A 7,150-nucleotide genomic window follows, 5' to 3' on the forward strand; every position below is an offset into this window, starting at 1 on the left:
TGTCTTAGATCACAATTTTAAAACATTTGCACTTTTTGTTCTCTATGCTCACAGTTTGCTTTGTTAACACATCAGTGTGCCTGCAGCGTGCCTTCCATATTTACATTATGGAATAACTGCAGTTTTTAATTAGAAGCAAGAAGTAACTATAGTTATCCAGAGGAGGTATAGTGGTTAAGTGCAGCAGCTTCTAATCTGACAAGCTGGGTTTGATTCTCTGCTCTTCCACATGCATCCAGCTGGGTGAACTTGGGCTAGTCACAGTCCTGTTAGAGCTGTTCTCTTTTCATAGCAGTCCTGACAGGACTGTCTTAGCCCCAGGAAGGGAAAGTGATTGCATGCTGAAGACTAATTTGGGTAGTGAAAAGCAGGATATAAAAACCACCTCTTCTCCAAAATCTACCCTGCTCTGCAATGGATTCCTCTTTAGTAGCAGTATAATGAAATGAAAGCTACCAAAGAATGCTGAAAGGCTGGACCTTCAATACAAAAAAGGTGGGACTGCTCTAAACCCAAGACAATAATCCTTTGAGATAAAAGCTTGTGTCTGGGTATAGGTTTTTGCATTCATGTGCACAAAAGCTTATCCACAGAATTAAACTTTGTTGTTCTTAAAGGTGCCACGGGACAAACTTTGTTCTGCTGCTTCAGACCCACCTTAATCAATCCTAGATGTTTGGCTCTGTTGCTAAAATGAGTTCATTTGGCTGTCTCCCCCTAGTGGAGTTCCAAAAGCATGGCTGGGACTTCGATAAGATGAACAAGGCTGTTTTTTTCCCCCCCATTGGTGACTGAAAGTTACTAACATCGTTCTCCTTTCCGCCATTTATCCTTGGTACAGTCCAGTGAAGCAGGTTTTGACTGAGAGTGTGTAAGGCCCCCCATGGCATTCACATTTGGGTCTCCCAGATCCAAATTTGGTGCACTATCGACAACACTATATTATCTCATAACAAAGACTGTTGTTATGATAGTTGAGGTTTTCCCTTTTTGCAAGTGAATAGCTCCAGTGTGAAATTTGTGTTTCGTTATTGCCATTGTCCAACAAGATTTATTGCTTTAAAATTAATACAGACATTAAGATCCAACTGGAATTTCTATGGAAAACACCTCTTAAGAAAACTATTTAAAACTGCCTAGCAACAACAGATTTTTGAACACCAAAATTCTCCTTCAGGCTAGCTAATAGCAAAAAATCTGGTAGAAGTAGAAGTCCTAATTAGCCCCATTGGGACCACACTGATTAGTGATGAACACAAAGACTTATTAACTGATCAAATGTTCTGGGAATGATTATTAAGTGCAATGCACAATCCAGCAAATAAAAATACATCTAGGCCATAAAGCACACAAAGATGTGAAAAAAATGCAAAATTTTAACATGCTTTAATACACAGCATTGAAGCACCATAGGTGAAATGCATGCATGAAAAAACAAATGTGGACAGTAAAAAATTATGTAGGCATACAATGTGTGCCCACATAATTATGGAATATGAAATGGCCTAACTTCCCAATAACTTCCAACCTGTCGGGTTGAAAGCTAAGCCAAGCCTTCTGAGTTCTATATTCTAAAGCATATTGCATAGCTACCTTCCTGTGTCCTTGGATGGAGTTTTTCTAGAAAAGGAAATTCCAAAATATCCCAAGAAAGGAGGGAGGGGTCACTTAAAATTGAAAGAATTATGTGATGCAAGAAAACATGGAAGGGATAAGAAGGCAAAGAGCAGGGCATTTTAGAAATTCAGAAAGAAAAATCATACTGGGTTCTGATCTAGTCTTTTATGCACATTTTCATTGACTAGAGGCAACTCCTCCCATACTTACACGCGAGATCACAATTTTTGAAAGTCCTATGTTAAATATTCCATCTGAAAGTTCTGCCACAATTCTGTTGTCGGAGGGATACAGACCATCCTGATGAGTCTAACTTCTGTGAGTCTAAGCCTCTTTTAAGGTCATTTAAGCAATCGGCTGTCACTGTCTTCTGGCAATGAGTTCTGTATATTACGCACGGTGCAAAGGATTCAAGAGAAGCATAACCTTAGCCTGGTGAAAGGTGTACAATGAGGTGAATATAAAATGGTGACAGAAAGTGTCATCAAGACACAGAAAACTAATGGCGTCTTGGGTTTTCAAGATGAGATGTTTAGAAGTGGTTTGCCATTGCTTTCCTCTGCATCACATGGAATATTCCTTGGAGGTCTCCCATCCAAATGCTAGCCAGGACTGACTCTGCTTAGCTTCCCAGATCTTATTAGCCTGGGGGTGAATACAAAATAGAGTTCATATTATTTGAAGCTGCCTCTTGTCAGTCGCTCTGTGCTTCAGGGCCACAATTCATTTGAGCCAGGAGTTTGGCTTTAAAAATCTTCCCAGTGGAAGTAATAAGATGATCTTGCAGTGTTTGTGACTGCATTCATTGTTTTGAAAGCCTCCAGCATTGTTAATTCTCATTGGCTTTCTGTCAGGGAACTAGACATCACTGATTAAACGTACTCTCAGCAGCATGTTCAGTTTTCCATTTTAAGGCAATCTTAGTTTTTAAAGTAAATCTCCAAGTAACAGATTCATGAAGTAATCAAGCCACTGAGTTCTATGATGGGGAAACAGTAAATAAGCTCTCTTTGTCCCTCTGAGGTGTGTGTGTGAGCAGAGGCTCCCTGAGGTAGATCTCAATAGCCTTATGAGTTCAGTGGGCCTTGATGCTAAGGAATTCAATATTTAGTCCCTCTGGTTTTCTTCCATGATTTTGTTTCTACCACTCTTCAAGGCATCTTTCAACAAAGGGAAAATTCTGCCAGAGGAAGACTTTGTATTTAATTGAGTGGAATGGTAGGATATTTATTTATTCATCTATACATCAATCACTGTCTACCTTCTATCTTTCTTTAGATTTCTATATCGACACTCCAAAAATGGCTTGACAATAAAACCCCCCATAAAACAATCAGATTCTCCAGTGTTTAGGTAATGGGCCAGTATATTGCATTAGGCATGCAATATAATGAAAATTTTGACTCTCAAAATTGTGTTGAAGGCTTAATTTATTGCAACTGTGTATGTAGCTTTTACCTGTTAAATAATAGAGTTGGAAGGGGCTATGTCTAGTCTACCTGGTCAATGCAGGATCAGCCGCCCTAAAATCCAAATAAATAAATAAAGCATCCCTGTCAAGTTTTGGGCCAGGCACTGCTTGAAGACTGGTAGTGTGAGATCAACCTCCTCCCCAGGCAGCCAATTTCACTGCTGAACTACTTCTACAGTAAAAAATCAAAACATACCCAATATCCAGCTGGTAGCTTTCCTCCCATAATTTAAACTCATTATGGTGAGTCATATCATCAGCTGTCAACAGGGACAAATCCCTACGTGACAGCCTTTCAGATAGCAGTTGTGTTCCCCTTCAGCTTTCCCTAGGCTGAGCATTCCCATGTTGCTCAGCCTTTCACTGTAGGGCTGGGTCTCCAGGCTCCTAGTCTTCCTTGTTGGGCTCTCCTGCACCTGCTCCATTCTGGCCACATCCTGTTCTTATTAAGGATGGGATCGCATCAGTTTTTCTGCTGATGATAAAAGGACCTTCCACTAAAAGCTATGCTGTGAATCACAGAATCTGCATGAAGAAAAGCCATGTTGCTCGGGCTGAGGTCAGGAGGAGAATTATATGAGCTTGGGGGGGGGGGGGTCACTGGTTGGCTCCGACCCACAGAGTGTTGTCTCTACAAACTTAGCATAGTAGTAGAAGACAAAGAGTAACAGTATCCTGCTTCTTACTACCTGAAGGAGTTTCAAAGTGGCTTACAATCACCAATCCTTCTAACAAGGACACCCTATGAGGTGAGGATGAATGCTTTGAGAGAACTGTGCCTGGCCCAAAGTCATCCAGCTGGCTGCATGTGGAAGACCCAGTTCTCAGACCCAGTTCTCCAGATTAGAGGCCACTGCTCTAATCTGAGAATGCTTTAAGTACTGTTGAGTGCTTTGTGGCTGATTGAGGAAGTGTGCGCTGGGGATGGTTGCCACAAGAGGGTTTCCAAACCATGCCCTTTGCTGGGCTGTGACCCTGTGAGCTTCAATAATTCCTTGCCAGAAGAACTGAGCAGCTGAGGAGAAGGCCAGAAGCACATGGAGAGTTGCTGGCAACTATCTCCCCCCCCCCCCACCCCACTGAGGCAGCTATACTGATATTGGAGAACCATTTAGATTGTATAGACATGCTAGGAAAGTTTGAAAGACCTGGGAGAGGTAACAGAGTCGAGAATATATAAAGACCAATTGAAAATAATTATGAAAGGTTTAGAAGGGGAAATGTTGAGAAATGAAAATGAGGCCAAATAGTCAGAACCTATAAATACTTGGGTATTATATTTGCTGGTATGAACTTACGAGGTTTAAAGAGAAATTAAAAATGGGATACTGTAAATTTATATTTTATGGGTGGAATATCTCCTATAAAATTGAATATATTACCAAAATTTAATATACTTCAAATCATCCCAATTATTAAATCATATAAGCTGTTTAGAAACTGGCAGAAAGATTGGGAGAGATTTGTTTGAAGAGGGAAAAACATTTACAACATTGTTTCTAAATATTGGAATGTGGTCAGCGATATGATAGGCATTGAAACATCCCCCAGGGTTGTTTTCAAACATACTAAGAATATTAAAGACCTACTAGCCAGAACAGACTATAAAGTTGCAAAAGAGTTCTACTTGCCACAGGGGCATTTAAAATGTGGATTGTTCTCCTTTTGCAGCAGCTTCGTTGTAGCCTTTCAGATTTATTTTTCCACCTATAATGTTACTTTAAAACTTAACAGTTTTCCTAATTGTGCTAGTTCTTGTGTTTTATATTTAATTTTAAGCCCTTGTTCCTTGATTTGCATTGGCAAGAGTACTCATGCCAGGTCTTCCTTGTTTCCCAAAGGAGTATCATATGACTCACCCCTCCTCGCCAGTGACATCTGGGGGTGAAGGGAGCTCAGTGCTGGGAGCCAGCATTGCCTGGAACTGCTCCCTGCTCCCAACCTCTTGGGGCAGACATAGCGGGAAGAGCTGAGCCCGTGGACGACTTGGCCTTTGCTGGTTCTGCCTGGTGGGCCACCGTGATCTTGTGCATAGGACAGTTTGCTGAAAAATGGCCCACTGCCCCACACTCTAGGCCTAGTCCCTGCTGATGGCACTGATCCCTCTCTGTGGTGTTGCCCAGGTCCATGAAACCTTGGTCCATGCTGCACTGCTCATGTAGGCAGGATGCAGGCATCCCTATTGCTGGTGCCAGAGGCAGTTCTTGGTGCACCCTGGTGCCAGGGACCACCCCTCTAGCTTCATCGGTTCCTCATTCAAGAGGCAGCCCTCCAAATGCTCTGGCCCAGACCTTCCTGAAAAAACTGAATCTGGGAGTCCTAGTGAGCCCCTGGACTCAGACAAAGAGGGTGTGGAGGTCATTGACATACTGAGCCAGGGGGCAGCCATGTTGGCACAACTGCTGTAGCTCTGCAAGTGCCTTGTGTTTGCAAAAAGGGTCCCACCCTGTAGGGTGGCCTGGAAATGCTGGATGTTGGCAAGCTCTGCCCCTCCCAGCCCTGTGGGTGATGGCCTACCATTCACTGGCCTCCTCTTCTAAATATGACTCAAGAAAGCACATGACTACTGATGCACTCAGGAATGACGCACCCCAATACCAAACAAAGTCCTTGGCTTGCACCAAAAAGAAGTCCAACTTCTTTGTGGACCTGTTGAATTTGGCATGGAACACATGCCCATCAATGCCCCCTCCTTCCGCCACTGCTGGAGGAATGTATGCTGGTGCCTGGGGTGGCAACATGTAGGCTGAGGTGGTGGGGCGATCTGCTGCAGTGCCTGGGATGGCAGTCTGCAAGGGCACCTGAGGAGGGGGACTGTAGGCTGCTGGCGTCAGGGTGGATGGTCTTGATTAAGAGGTTTGTGATCTGGACAGCAAAAACTGCCCTGGTAGGGCCAGGACGATGCTGAGACAGCCATGGGGCGGTTGGGACTGATAACAATGCTGGCATTGTCCCCGCAGCCAGCGAATACCCAGAGCCCTGCCACGGGGCTTGCACTTCCCAGCCCCTGAACAGAGGGAATTGTGGTGACAGTCCAAGCAAGGATTGTGAGGGAGGTCCTAAGGGACAGCTGCTTGGCCGGGTCACTGTAGACGATCCTACCATACATACCCCAGGCACAGCTATGGTGGACAACCCAGGATAGGTCAGGTATCCCCAGGTTAGGGCGGACAGCGATGGGGGCAACTTTAGGAAGTCATCCGAGGAATGGACGTGCCACCATTGAAGGGTGCCTCTCCCCACTTCAGGAACAACTCGGGTAGTGGGGTCCAAATGTGGGTAGCCTCCCTGCACCAGTAATCCACCACCCATGTCTCAAATACCCTCAGGTGGGATATGCTGTACGGGAGATAAACCACAGATTTAGTGGCCATTGTTCTTTGAACTTTCCAGTCCAGGGTGATGTGAGTGTGGCCCCCTTGGTGCCCCCTGAGGTCATGGGATCAACTCTGGAGGCAGGAGTGCTGCTCTGGCTATCAGCCTGAAGAGTCATCACGTCCCATAGCTGCTGCTGGAGCTCCTCCACCTCATCCTGGAGGCCCATGGCTTTGAAGACCAGCTTCCAGAACTCCTTCACATTGACTGTGTGTTGGGCCTCCAATAATGGCCTCCCTCTCCTCCTCTCCAGTGGACTTGACCTGACTGGGTGCTTTGGCCGAATGCCGACTTCAGCAGTACATACTCCTGGTGGAATGCTGAGATCCCTTGCAGAGTGCTCCACTTGGCTGGGGGCTCCCACATGGGCCCACTGATTGGAGCAGCTTATCTGGAGGGTGAACAATCTGCAGGCCGCTGCTCAGCAACTTACGTCCAGGGAGCTGTTCCAAAGTCCTTGGGCCACTTGGGACCTCTGCCTGATCCGACTGTTCTCTGGAGTAAAATTATCAAGCATTGACCGGTCCCCAGTGATAAAAAGGTTGGGGACCACTGTTCTATATGACAGCCCTTCATGATGGTATTCATTCATTCATTCATTCATTCATTCATTCATTCATTCATTCATTCATTCATTCATTCATTCATTCATTCATTCATTCATTCATTCATTCATTCAACCTCTTA

The sequence above is a fragment of the Paroedura picta genome, chromosome 16 (genome assembly GCF_049243985.1).
Source record: "Paroedura picta isolate Pp20150507F chromosome 16, Ppicta_v3.0, whole genome shotgun sequence".
NCBI lineage: Eukaryota > Metazoa > Chordata > Lepidosauria > Squamata > Gekkonidae > Paroedura > Paroedura picta.